This window comes from Mesoplodon bidens (assembly GCF_964165515.1).
Source record: "Mesoplodon bidens genome assembly, chromosome: 2".
Classification (NCBI taxonomy): domain Eukaryota; kingdom Metazoa; phylum Chordata; class Mammalia; order Artiodactyla; family Ziphiidae; genus Mesoplodon; species Mesoplodon bidens.
Window position 1 is genome coordinate 131,592,200 of NC_138177.1, and position 14,398 is coordinate 131,606,597.

Sequence of the window (14,398 nt, forward strand, 5' to 3'; positions counted from 1 at the left end):
CGCAGTCGGGCACAGTATCCTAAAGACTGGGCTAAGGAATCCGACTTCTTCCTCAGTTCTCTCCATCGTTTAAAACATCTGCTGGTCACGTCGGTCAAGTTTCCTTCACCCCGAGAAAAATCATCCTGAAGCACAAAATCATCCTTAAATATGGGAGAAAACACTTTTATTTTCGCAGCTGGTGGTGGGCTGGAAGATGATGTACTTGTAAGAGTAAAGAGGGAATGAGTTGGAAATCTGGGCACATGTTCTACAGTTTTTTGTTTTTTTAAGCACAGAGTATTTCCTCTTCATTTGCTACAAAGGCGTGGGCGCGTTATCCCCAATCTACACTCGGACTGATATGTCAGTTAGGAGACTCCATGGGGTGAGAAGCTGGGGGCAGCTGGAAAGAAACCAGAGGGCAGTCCAGTTATGTGGCTCCTGCTTGAGACCTATTCTCTCCGCCCTGCAGAGAGAGGTCCATGGCAAACCATGGACCGGACAATTTCAAATGAGTCACTAAATCCCAGGAAATCCAGAGCAAATGCCAATGGATACTTGCTTTCATAATCCCCTAAAACTTAAAAAAATAATCTTTAAAAAATTTTTGCTGCCTCAAATGACAATAATAAAAGGGAGGGCAGAGATTTTATTCTGAAGACAAGGGGATACCAGAAAGTGATGTGATTAGTGACAGTCTGGCAAATGGCTGGAGATTAGGACCCAAGATGGCAGGTTCAACTTGAAAGGACAGAGGCCAAAACCTCCCACAAGGGCCTATGATAAGCTCAAGACACCAGAGTACAGAATATCAATCCGCTTCTGAAAGGCAGACCACAGACAAGCAGAAGGCTAGCTGCCAGGCTTATGGGCGGACTTCTAGCCTGGATGCTCCTCCTCCGTTAACCTGGCTGCAATCAACACATCATCTGAACAAAGCATCACTTTTCTTCTTTGGTTTCTTCTAAGTTAAAGTACTTTAGAGCAAAAATCAGGAGAACAAAATTCTCCTTCTACATTTAACATTTGCATATCCTTAGGCAACCTCCCAAGTGCTCTGAGCTATGGTTTTCTTATCTATAAGATGAAGCTAATAATTGACCTCTCGACCCTGTAAGTCACAGTCATGAGGATCCTATCAAGTTGTGTAAAACCTTTAAAAAATTGCTACACTGAGGTAACATACAATTATTATTAAAGTACTTACAGTTACCAAAGAAGACATTTATTGAAAGGAGAATTATTTACTAAGCGTCTACTTTGTAAAATCGACTGTGGTCAGTGCTGTGACCCTGGACTTCCACACCTGAGGGTTCAGTGAGGGAGTCTAGAAAGCCCACTAGAATAGGAAACCAGGTGAAAAAATCTGACAGAGCTGATCCTTAAAAGACACCAGTTTTCAGTTGCTTTCTACTCCCTATTCACTAAAACAGTCATTTTGAAGGTGGAGATGGGAGCAGTATCTTCAGTGTAGTTCTCCAAATAGTTTGCAGTGCAAAGCTCTTAAAAACGTAACCTTTAAGTACACGTACAAACGAATATATCATATACCTGACATAAAGACACTGAAATTTTAATGTTGCAAAATCCTGCAAGCACTCTAAATGTTTACTTTCATAAATCCTAGAGTAATGTTGATGAAGCCTTTTTGGCTTAAATTTTACTTGGGTTGTAAAATTACCCCCACTTTTATTGGGTAGCTAATACCATAAACCTATGGGGAGAAAGAAGTTTCTTGATGACCCAGCCTTGGATCTTGGAGACTGAAGTCCGGAGACCAGAATGCACCTCCCTACTCCCACCCCCACTATTACAGACGATGCTTTTCTATCCCTAGGCATTAGTAGAGTTTGGATTTTTAAGGTGTCATTATGAGAACACTTCTTCCTCCCCCGCATTAAACCCTCAAGGCCTCAATTTATATCTCTTGGGAGGACAAAATCCTGGAATTACCCCCAGATATAAATCCCTGACCTACTGGGAGTTTCCATATTTTATGTGTGAGGCTTAGGCTAAACTTCTTACCACCTTTCCAGTTCAAGATTCTAAAAAGACCCTTTGAATACTGTTTCTCGGAATGAAATGGAATGCAATTCCTTGGCTGCATATCTCTTATCAAGGGCTTAGAGCTGCAGGTGTATTAAATTTTTGACTGTGCCCAGAATTCTTGATATTCTGGCTAGTCTTTTGGGGACAGATATAAAAAACAAAACAAACAAAATAAAAAAAAAAACAGTATGTAATGTCACCTGCTAGGGAGTAGTTCTCAGTCCTGTTTGCTTATACAATCTCCTTAGGAAGCTTTCGAAAATACCAGTGCCCAAACCCCACCTCGGACCTATTAAGTCAGTCTCTGGGGATGCAGCTTAGGTATTCAAGCGTTTTAAAAAGGTCTCAGGTGATTTGAATGCGGTGGAGAACCACAGCACTAGAAAAATAAACATGTATTAAGTGTCTGCCACTCTTTGTGCTGAGTACTATGCTAAGTGCTTTCATCAAAGTAGCCCCTTATGCGGTGTTATTATCCTTATTTATCAGAGGGAGAAACTCAAGTTCAGAGAAGTTAAGTAACTGGCTCAGATTCACAAAGCCAGTAAGTTGTGGAGCTAGGATTTAAACTCAAAATTCAAACTGAAGCTTGAATACCAGGCTGTTGGATCTGTAATGATGTTCTACTTTTCAATACTACTTTAAATTAAATCAGCCTAATAATAAATAAGAGGCTTTGTAATGAGCCTTTACTCTGTGCCAGGCACTGTTAAATTTCATTTATGTATAAAATCAATATTAAGTCATTTAATCCTGACAACAGTCTTATACAGAAGGTGAAGGTGTAATTATTCTTATTTTACAGATGAGAAAACTATAGGGTCAGAAAGAGAAAAGAACTTGTCTAATGTGACACAGAAAGCAGAAGAACTAGATTTGCCCCAGACTGGCACTTGTAACCATGGTATACAGCTTCCTTCCAAAAGGTTGGTTATAGAAGTTTTTGCATTGCTTACAGGGGCCTTCCACTGTGAAGATGTTTTGGTATCTGCTGGGTGGCAAAAAGATTTTCTTTTAAACATCAAGTCGCAATCGCCTTTCATCCTTTCCATTTTCCCTGCTGGCTGTGGCTGGAGGGGAACAAACGCTCCTCCAACATTAATCAGCTTTATGCTTTTCTCCAGCTCACACTTCTTTCATCGTTGATGCCCTCCATGCTCAGCAAATTAAAAACATGAAGCAGCAAGGCAGAAAGAGTGCAAGGGCACTTGCTGCGAGCGTGCCCGAGGCTGCATTCTAGAGAGAAGAAAAGTGCACTAGGAGAGGGCAAACGGAATTCTGGCCATTCATCACAGCAGCTGGCACAAACATGTGCCAGCTACCTCATCGTGATGTCAGGATGCCTGGGCGCTTTGTGATAGGCACTCCTGTTTCTCATAAAGGTAATTTAGTTACTGTGTTACCAGCCCCTCAACCTTCCGAAGTCGCTGTCATGTGATAGGGAAAAGCAAACACAGTTTTGCCCTCCACCTCTGGGGTCTCCCCCTTCCCCAGAGCAAGGAGCTTTCAAGGGATGGTCACGCGAGCTGGCAGCGATGATGACCAACGTGGCAGCAGTAGGAGTATCCACTCAGGAAGCACCACGGATCGAGAATGGGGAAACACTGCCCACGGGAGTTTGACAGTGACAGTGGGAGTCAATAGCTACACATTCCTTGGCCAACCTCTCGGGTCTGGAACAAGGCTCTCGAGAGCTCACCGAAAATGAAAACAACGCATTGTGTAGTGTGGGGTCTGGGAAGCCCACGATGTAGTTTTTTGAGAGTGGGGAGCAGGAAAGGAGGAGAAAGGATGGGTGGGTAGGTGGGGTACGGGGAGTAAAAGGACGCAGAATACCCCAAATGGATGCCAAAATGGAGATGTGCCAAGTTTGGATCATCAGAGGTCTGCTGGCGCTCTCTTTAGTGTTTCCAGGGAGAGCGGGGTTTCTGAAGCGTGCCTCAATTTAAGGCAGACAAGAGAGCAAACTCAACTGTTGTCTTAGACACACGATTTCCAGAGAAACCCTTAATATTCGTAGAAAAACTGGTGAAAATGGAATGAAGTCTGTAGATCAGTTAGTAGTGTTGTACCAATGTTCATTTCTTACTTTTGATAGCAGTACGATGTCGATGCAAGACATTAACATTAGGGGTAATGGGATAAGAGCATATGGAAACTCTGTACTACTTGTGCCACTTTTCTTAAATATAAATATTTCAAAATAAAAAGTAAAAAAAAAAAAAGAAAAAAAAAAGAAAGTGTTACAGGATGGCGGGGGGTGGGGGTGGGAACCTTACTGTATACAGATGAGCAGGAGGGGCTATGGCGTGAGGGTTTTGGGAAGGCCCTCAAATGACCTCATTTAATCTTCCAAACAACTTTATCAGAATCTATCTGGGCCTATCCCTGGGTGGCTGAATTCCCATCATGAACAGTTCACTCATTTGTTTGAGCTTGGCCTACTTCTAAATTCAAATGCTTCCAGGAGAGATGACATACTTGGTCAGGAAGAGCTCAGTATAGATGGATTTTTTATTAACTGCTGTTGGCACTTTCATCTTTGTAGAAAGTTGTATACAAGGAGGGTGGGGCAATTGATGAGAGGACCGTGTGTGAAGAGGAAGGCAATCTTCCTGGCCTTGCACTTCAGTCCAGGGCCAGCCTACCGCCAGTGAGATGACAGAGAAGGCAGACCAGGAGGGAGGCTATGGGAGACTGGTTCATCAGTCACTTGTTACAAAGGGACCTTTTCAAAACACAGACTTGATCAGGTCATTTCCTGCCTAAAATTCATCCTAGTTTCTGACTCACCAGTTTCTTGACTGTAATACACAAGGCTTTTCCCTAGTTCCTGCCCATTTTTCCAGCCTGGTTCCTGGCCTGATGAGCCTGTGAACTTAATGAGACTAGCCGTGCTATTGACCTTGCTAGTCTCCAAACAAGGAATGCACTTTGCTGCTCTCCTGGCTTTGCCTGTTCTCTTCCTGAGACCCAGCGCTCCCTCCATCCTCTTTCTCACCTTGTGGTTGCCTTTATGTCTTTAAGAACCCAATGCTCCAACTCCCCCAGGAAAGTTAGTCACTGCCCACTCCACTCCCCCCCCCCCGCCCCCCGTCCAGCACCTTTATCACACCACTCCTACGCATTTCTGACTTCATATTATGTTTGTCTGTTTAGTGCCCACTTCACCACTACTCTAAGGCAAGGACCATGTCTGATTTGGCTTTGTAACTCCAGGGCCCGGCATAGTGCACAGCTCAGTAAATAAGAGCTGAATGAGGGAGAGGGTGCTGCTGAGAGCTGTTTCTACCCCCACCCCACTGTGCACAGACTGACCAACAGAACTGTAATAGACATAACAGACATGGAGATGACCTAGGCTAGCTCTCAGACATGGACCCTCTCCATACCAGAAGGACCCTCCAAACTGGAAACCACTTTCTTCTGCACCAGATTTTACACTGGGGCCTGACAGGCTTAGTCAAGTGGAAGTGATTCTTACTGATGAGTGAGGCCCTAACATGTTCCGCTTTGGGGTAATACGACTAGTTAAAATGCATGCTCCTTCTTACTAGGAAGAGAATGGACATAAAGGGACTTGGCTAACTATAAAATCTCACTCAAACAAAAGAATCTCAGAGACTCAAACAAATACTTGTACACAAATGTTCATAGCAGCACTATTCACAATAGTAGAAACAACCCCAAAGGCTCATCAACAGTTGAATGGATAGACAAAATGTGGTAGATCCATACGGTGGAATATTATTTGCCACGAAAAAGGGCCGAAGTATTGAAACATGTTACACTGTGGAAGAATCTCCAAACCATTATGGTAAATGAAATAAACCAGATGAGAAAGGCCACATAGTATATGATTCCTTTGACATGAATGAATAAATCCATAAAGACAGGAAGCAGACTGGTGGTAACCAGGAGCTGTAGGAAGGGAGGAATAGGGAATAACGACTCAATGGGTATAGAGTTTTGTTTTGTTGTGATAAAAATGTTTTGGAACTAGAGAGAGAGGGTGGTTGCACAGCATTGTAAATGTATTAACTGCTATGGAATCGCTCACTTTTAAATAGTTAATTTTAAGTTATGTGAATTTCACCTCAATTTTTATGAAAAATCTCATTTATACACAAGGGACAAGGTAGAGGGAGCAATGGAGAGGAGCAGTAAGTGGGAATTTTAAGCTTCAGAGCTGGGGAGAGATTTTGGGGGGTGTTTCCAAGCACACTCATGGGCCAAAAGCGCTGGCAATTTACACAGTCCCAGCAGGTTTTTTTGTTCTGATTCTCATGGTTGTTCAGCTGGAATGCTAGAGACAGTGCTCCGCAAGCCCACAACTTGGCAGCCTCATGGGGGACTGACCGCCTTGAGTGGCATCTTCCAACACTTCTGAATTTACCCCACTCGGTGCCTCTTACAAGCCCCATTTTGAGCCATGGAGATGAAATCCCATCAAGATGCCTGTCCCCGAGCCCTGAATCTTGGTTTGAAGGAAATCCATCATGCAGTTCAAAGGGATGTAGTATCCCTAGGTGTGCTCCAGTTAGCAATTTAGCAAAGTTCGGGTTATTTCCTCTCATGTGGGAAGTAATTTCACTTAACCAATGCAAATATAACTCGTAAGTTACATTTGCTTCCCCAAAGACCAGCACGGACATAAATGATGGAAGGTATCCCTTTTCAAATTTGTAAATCAGGCCACATATTACCCTGATCTGGTTAGAGCACAGCCACGGCAGATCCACACCCACGGTGCTTCCCAGGGCTGGCACTAGTAAGCTTGGGGCTGGGTGCAAAGCTTCCCACCTCATAGGCAGGTTCTCCCTTGGGAGGTGCAGTCAGATCTCTTAAAGGTGAAAATCAGCTCTGTCTTTTCATTAAAAAGGGGGATACATGATAAAATTAAGAATTTGCATAAAGGATACAGAATTACCCAATATGGATAAACACTCAGAGACACAGAAATTTTAAGAACAGAATATAATCTGGTGTGGTCTAAAAAAGTTACCACCTCTCCAAAGCCACCTCCTTCCTTTTCCTGAAACAGCTTTGAGCCTTGAAGCATCCTTGGTTAGCTGCCAACCAGGAGGAGGGAAAAGTTTAAGTCATACCAGCTTGGAAGAAAAGGCCCTTGGAGAAGAGGTATCAGGATAAGCATAGGTGGAGACATGGAAAGAGCTGGCTGGAGTGAAAGAGAGAAGGTGGGCATCTTGGAAGGAGAGCTGTCGGGGGCACCAAAAGTATACTTTGCCTCAGGCTGCCTGCGGTGGAGAGATTACAGGTTTTTTTTTTTTTTTTTTTTTTGCTGTACGCGGGCCTCTCACTGCTGTGGCCTCTCCCGTTGCGGAGCACAGGCTCCGGACACACAGGCTCCGCGGCCATGGCTCGCGGGCCCAGCCGCTCCGCGGCATGTGGGATCTTCCAGGATAGGGGCACGAACCCGTGTCCCCTGCATCGGCAGGCGGACTCTCAACCACTGCGCCACCAGGGAAGCCCAGAGATTACAGGTTTAATATGGGATCCCCACGTTATCGTCCAAACTCTGTTTTTAAAGACCAACCTGAAAGTGGGCATCAAAGAGGGTAACGTGTAAACACACTTGACCTTTAAGATCAGCTTTCAGAGTGACCCAATCAAGGCACATCAACCCAGAGAGGTGATGACTCACAGAGAAGACTTCAATCTACAAGGCTGAGAAATCAGCCCATCCTAATAGCCCTTCTCTTCCTGGAATGCCTTTGTGAGCACGAGCAATTGTGAGGCAACTGTGTCAAGTATCACGTGCTGTTTCCCACACCTGGACCCTGACAATTGTTAACATTTATTTCCTCAGCAAAAGAGTCCGCTCTCTCACACCACTTTTTTGCTTTGAAAAATTAAATTAAAATTTTAAAGTGTTTTTTTTCCCCTTGGCTGTGAACCATTAAAACAAACAGATGAATAACGTTCTGTCATAGTTTCCAGAGCAGCACGTAATAGTTACTTGTGTCTAACTTAGAAATGGGAAGGTATTGGCTTTACTTCATAGCGATGTTTAGGAACACAAGGGTTTTATTTCACTTTGGAAAAGGAGAATTACCCGGGCTTGTATCTCACAAATGTAATTTAAGGGGAAATTACGTGTGTGATAGATTTTATTCCTATTTAGACATGCGTTTGGAATGATAGGACTGTACACGACAATATTTGTAAGAATATGGAAGGTCACTAATAAAAAGGATGAGTGACTTTTGCCCCCTCCTATGTACTGAGGTTTTCGTGGTGGGGTAGCCTTGTACCTTCTAAGAAGCCCTGGGGTGTTTTGACTTTTCCTCCTATGAAGGGCCTACTTTGCTCCTAAGCTTAGGCTGGCACTGGGAATGCACAGATGGGTCTTGGAGCCCCCAAGTTTGGGGCCCCAAGTTCTCATTAGAAACCCTTTGGATGTTCTCTGGCTGTTCTTCAAATATCAGGCATTCAAATTACCCCCTAAATTTGCCCATTGAGAATAATGGAAGTTTAGAATAATATGACATGCACACATACCAATCTGGTCAGATTTTTTACCACAAGTGTTACTAGGATTGCTTTGATATTTTTTTCACTTTCCTTTTATGCCTATGGCCATGGATTGAAAAAAGAGGGGGTTTGTGGAAAGAGTGGTAAAGGGAACTTAGGGACTTCTTAGGAGGGTTTTGATTTCATCTTACTACTCAGAAATGGGGTGAAACCCAATCCCCCATTTTGCTTTTCTGTTTCATCTCAGCTTTGTTTCCCATTCCTTCTGCTGAGGGCAGTTAGGAAAGACTACTAGCCTCCATAAAAAGCAGTGGTGAGTATAATGCCTCCCCCAACCCCCAGCCCCAAATAAGGCAACACAGAAGTGCCCATGTCAAACATAAAAAAAAGTACACATTAAAAAACAAAAATGTAAAGAGGCAGAAATTCCCACTAAAATAAGGTTTGATTTGTGAGGCACCAAATGGGAATATTGTAACTGGACAAGCAGTATCTGTTAGACAGGGGGTCTCTGGGACAGAGCTGTGAAATCCAGTGGACTCTTTACGGAGAAATGAGGGTGGATTTGTGGGGCTGCTTTAACTAGAATGGGAAAGTGCAGAGCAGAGAAAGGGGAGGCCTTATGTTCTTGGCATTGGGATACCAACGATATGATCCCTGTTCACTAGGACTTTACATTCTATGGGGGAGAAATGTGAGTGTGATAAACATCACCTCTGTTACCCTTTCCCTCCTTCTCTCCTTCTCCCCATTCCTTTTTCTTTTCAACCAAGTTTGCTGAAGCCTTGTGCTGAGAATAAAAGAAAACACATCCAAGTGAGGCTGGGAAGGCTTCTGGAGGAGGTGATAGCTTCAAAAAGGAATAAGTCAACAGATCATGGATTCAGTGGTGTGCTACCAAGATACGTGGAGTTGAAGACAGAGTGAGGGTTCATGGAGTAATGGGGGGAGTGGGGCAGGACAGGCCCAAGGGGACTTCTCTGTGGACTCAAGTCCTACTCTCATGTTCCTCTAAAGTCTTTTTAACATAGTCTTATTTCAATCTGCTACCTCAAAATTATAAGAGTAGGGAAAAATGGGGAGGGAAGGGATTTTATAGTGAAGACAAGGGGACACCAGAAAGTGATGTGATTAGTGACAGTCTGGCAAATGGCTGGAGAGCTAGGGCTGGGGATTAGAGCCCAAGATGGCAGGTTCAACTTGTCTACAACCTGGCACAAGGGCAATACACGCAAGACACAGAGTAGAGAACATCCAGCTGTTTCATGGAGACAGCTGAGTCTATGTCAGAGCTGGCAGAAAATGGTAAGGGGCCCACTAGCAGAACTGGTGTGTGTGGAAGGGGACTATGAACTCAGGGCAGGCACCTGGGTCTGTTTATTGTCTAATGGAGTCATTCCGTTGGAACGGGACTTTTCCGACCTCTGGTTCAACCCCTTCTAAGGCTGAAAGAACCAAGAGTGAGTGGCTATATGACTTGACCAAGTTCACCAAGTAGTTGGATGGTCAAAGTGCAGTGTCTGGGCAAGACCTGGGCTTTGGAGACCCACAGAACTGGGTGCAGTCCTGACAGCTGCCTTCCAGCTGTGCGTGGCCTTGGGCTAGGTGTGTAATCTCCTCATCTGTAAAACTAGTGTGTTAAATAAGATCATGTATACAAACTATTCAATCATGGTAGTTGTTTATGAAGTATAAGTTCCTTTTTTGCTCTATGTATTCTAGAAATAGGTGTACCGATTTACCAGGTACTATTGTAGGCACTGGAGAGAAGAAAGCAGACAAAAATCCCCACCCTTGTAGTGCTGACATTAGCTTAGACTTCTAGCTGGAAGCTCTTTCTCTCACTCCTTTTTTTATAATTTGCAGCTTGCAGTTCCTTCTCATTGGACCAAAGATAAGTCATACATAAAATCATGCATGTGTGTGAACTCTGAACATGCTGGGGACAGAAGTGGGTATGGCTTATGAATCAGAAAGGCCAAGACTTAGGGGTTAGCCTTTAAGAAGAGAAGTTTGATTAAACCACCCCTCCTTGGTCTGCTCCATAGACTCTGCCTGCTTTCCCATTACTGTGGGTAGACGCTCTGTGCTCCACTTTAAGGCCCAACAACCATCAACTTGAGTGCATGGACCCCACCCCCTCTCACCTATCCATGGATATTGCTCTGGCAATTGTCCCTTTTCTCTTCTATATTGCCATTTCCCCCCATCTCTACTGGATCATTCCCATCAATACATCAATGTACTATAATACCTCCCACCGTAAATTCTCTTCAGACTGTGTCCCCATTCAGCTACCTCCACGTTTCTGTACTCCCTTTTATAGGAATACTCCTCTCAAGGATGTCTGTACCTGCTTTCTCCAGTTCCCCCATTGGCTCTTGGACCCACCCCAATCAGGCCTTTGCCTTGCCATTCCACCAAAAGAGCTCATGTCAAGGTCAGTGGTCTCCATTACTAAATCCAACAGTGAATGTCCAGTCTTTATCGTTATTGACCTAGCAGCAGCATCTGACAGCTCTTGAAATACTTTTTTCACTCAGCTTCCAGGACAGTGTTTCTCTCTTGGTTTTCCTTTTACTTCTTTGGCTGTGCTTTCTTATTCTCCTGCGCTAGTTCAAAATTTTAGTCATTGAGAGCCCTAAGTCTCAGTCCTCAGACCTCTTCCTTGTACTCTCTCTCCCTACCTGATCTTCCTGCCTCCTAAGCTTTAAATTACCATTTCTGTACTGAAGACTCCCACACTCTTATCTCCAGCTGAGACAACTCTCTGAACTTCAGCCTTCATATCTCCACTTGGGTATGTAAAAGGAATTCAAACTCAACATGTCTAAAATTGAAATCTTTCTTTCCCTCCAAGACCATTCTGGAGCTCTTCCACCATCCCAGTAAATACCAATTCCTTCACCTGCTCACAACGAAAACTTTTGCGTTCTCCTTGATTTTACACTTTCTCTCACAACCATATGCAAACCAGCAGCCCATGCGTCCACCTCCTCCTTCAAAACCGATCCCAAACCTACCTTTACTGCTACCCTCTGGTTCAGGCCACCATTGTCTCCTCATGATTTTTTTTTCCAGTAGCCTCACAACTGGTCTTCCCACTTCCACTCTTGGCCACCTTCCCCAGTCTATTCTCAGTGCAGCAGGTGGAGGAATCCTTGTAGGACCTAAATCAGTTTATGTCCCTCCCCGGCTCAAACTCCTCCAAAGACTTCCCTTCTTGTGTTAAGGAGATACTGGAGTCCTTACAACGTCCTTACATAGACTTCTGCTGCTCCCACCACCTCTTTGACCTCATGCCTACCACTGTTCCCTTGCCCTTATCTAACTGATTATTACCTATTCCATTTAGTATCATCAGATATACTCTGTATTGATACATTTAATTGTTTATTGCTTATATACAAACTTCATGGGGACAGGAACTTTGGTTTGGTCACAGCTGTGTCCCCATTGCCTAGAACAGTGCCTAGTGAGTATCAAGCTGTTGACACTTAGTACATACATACATACATACATGTTTAATGAGTGAATTAAATCTCTCCCACTTTTTACTTTAACTTCTGTGTGGTGGCAGCAAAGAGGGAACCTGAGTTCATCTCACAGCCTGAAATTTACAATTTCTCCCCTTGCCCAGACCAGCCACTCAAGCTCCCCATGCACTTAGTTTGCTGAATGGAAGAAACGAAGATGGGAAGAAGAGAAGGGGCGACCTTTAAGAGGAGCAACAGCTTAACTTGAAAACTAAATTGGCTTCCAAAGCACTGCTTGAATTTGACCTCTCCTCCCTCCAGGCTCAGCCCGTCACCGCCCCCCCCCCACCCCCGCCAGCTGATGACTCCCCTAACTGGGAGACCGGCCTCCAGTCTTCTTTTCTTTCAAACCCACCCTTCATGAAGCTGCCAAAGGGCCATCTAAAATGGAAATCTGTGTCATCCCTGTGGTTGGCGCAGTCCATAGACCATGCTGCCGTCGTCAGGTACACAATAAATACTGGTTACTTCAATGTTTATAAGATGAGAAGGCCACAAACTTTTGTTAATTTAATTTTCAAGTTCAAGTGGTTTCCTCTTCTCTTCCTCATTTCTTCCACTTACCTTCACAAGTTATCAAGATTGTACTCTTTCCTCAACAAGATTCTCAGCATTGAGGTAGATTAAAAAAAGAAGCATGCCCTTTGACTTTTAGCTATGGGTATCATTTGTAACCATACCAAGATGTTTATGAAAATAGTATATTGCCCCAGAAACAACCCCCAAAAAGGCAGGAAGGGAGGATGGATGCTTTCTGTACACTGACTATGTGCCAGGAACCGTCAAGGTAGTAGTATTACCTGCATTTTCTAGTTGAAGAAATTGAGGTTCAGAGACTGAGTCTCTTGCCCAAAACCTTGGGCCTCACTCCAAATTTCCTGCTGTTTCCACTATAAGAAATACTATAAAGCTAATATAAATATATGAAAATATGTACACACATGATTTAATGAAAAAGAAACACTGAAGAGTATTTGCACATATGACGCTGCTATGGGGTTAGGGTTATATAAAATGATGCTGCTATGTAAAATGGTTATATGTACATAGACAAGGAAGGAGTTTAGATGGAAATAGTCAGTCTTGGTTTTATTGAACCACGTGCCCTCCAAATTGTCCCAGTGCTTAGCAGTGATATAGTAGTTAGAGTAACACTGAGAAAACAAGCTCGAGAAAAAGTGCTCAATTGTGTGTATACTTCTTAGACTTAGCAGAGGGGAGAGAATTTCATAAGGAGTATTTGGTTTTCTGGAGGAGGAGAGGAAGGAGGCAAATATTAAGGAGACGTCTAAAGCCAGAGAGGAGGAAGATGAACAGAAAAGATCCCTCCCAGGTGGTCTGGCTTGATACAGGTTCTCTCTATTCAGCAAGGACTGTTCCCACTTCCTAGAAATTGATAGCAAAAATGCTGGCCAAGTAAGTTTCAAATTTCTCTAGGGCATTACCTAACAAGCAAGATGCTGGGACTGATCTTGGCACTGCTGAATGGAAAAGTCACTGGGCTGGAAATCAGAGGACCAGGGTCCTTGGTGCTGATTTGGCTGCCAACAAGCTTATTTCTATGTAACTTGGAGAGGTCACTTACCCTCTTTTTTCCTCAATTATTCCATTTGTATAATATAGAAGTTGAACTATCTGATATGTTCTTTCTAATTCTAACCTTTTATGGTTGTTCTAGTCTTAGCTCTCATCCTGTCCCACCAAGACTATTGCAGTATCCTCCTAACTGGTCTCTTGACCTCCATCCTTGATGCTGTAAATTGATATTTCACACTGCTGCAGAATGAGCTATCTGATAGCTAGATCAGATCATCTCTTTCTTATAACTGCAGTTACTCTCCACTGCATAAAGTCCCCTGGTGACCGTCCTATCACATTAACAGAGGTCACAAGGCCCCTGAATGTCCAGCCCCATACATCTCTTCAGCCCCATCTCCTACCATTGCCCTTCTCGAACTCCAGGCCCTAGTAATAAAGAACAGCTCGTAGTTTCTGAACACACCACACTATTACTGACATTTATGCCTTGGCTATTTCCTTCCAAGAAATCCATTCTTACCTTTCTCCACCTGGCTCACTGTCCTTTATCCTTCCAGTTCTAGTTCATTCTTAGCTCTCTTAAGATACTTTCCTGAAACCCCCAGATTAGTCCACGAGTAGGTTTGCTCTCTCCACCCTCCTGCACTTATTTCATTAGTCTAGGATTCTTTATTGAGATATCTGTTCCTCTACCAGGCGGAAGGTTCCTAAAATGTAGCAGCTTTTCTTATTTTTCTTTGTAGTCTCTGAGTGAGGTCCCCAATCTGACTCCCAGCAGAGCCCAGTCCATTTAACCT

The 14,398-nt window shown here is 43.8% G+C and overlaps 1 protein-coding gene across 3 annotated transcripts in view; it reads right to left on the minus strand.

The window, feature by feature from the left end:
* ROR1 (receptor tyrosine kinase like orphan receptor 1) overlaps window positions 1–14,398 on the minus strand; it is a gene marked incomplete at its 5' end in the record, with an annotated part of 414,976 nt that overhangs the window by 38,820 nt on the left and 361,758 nt on the right. The window lies entirely within an intron of this gene.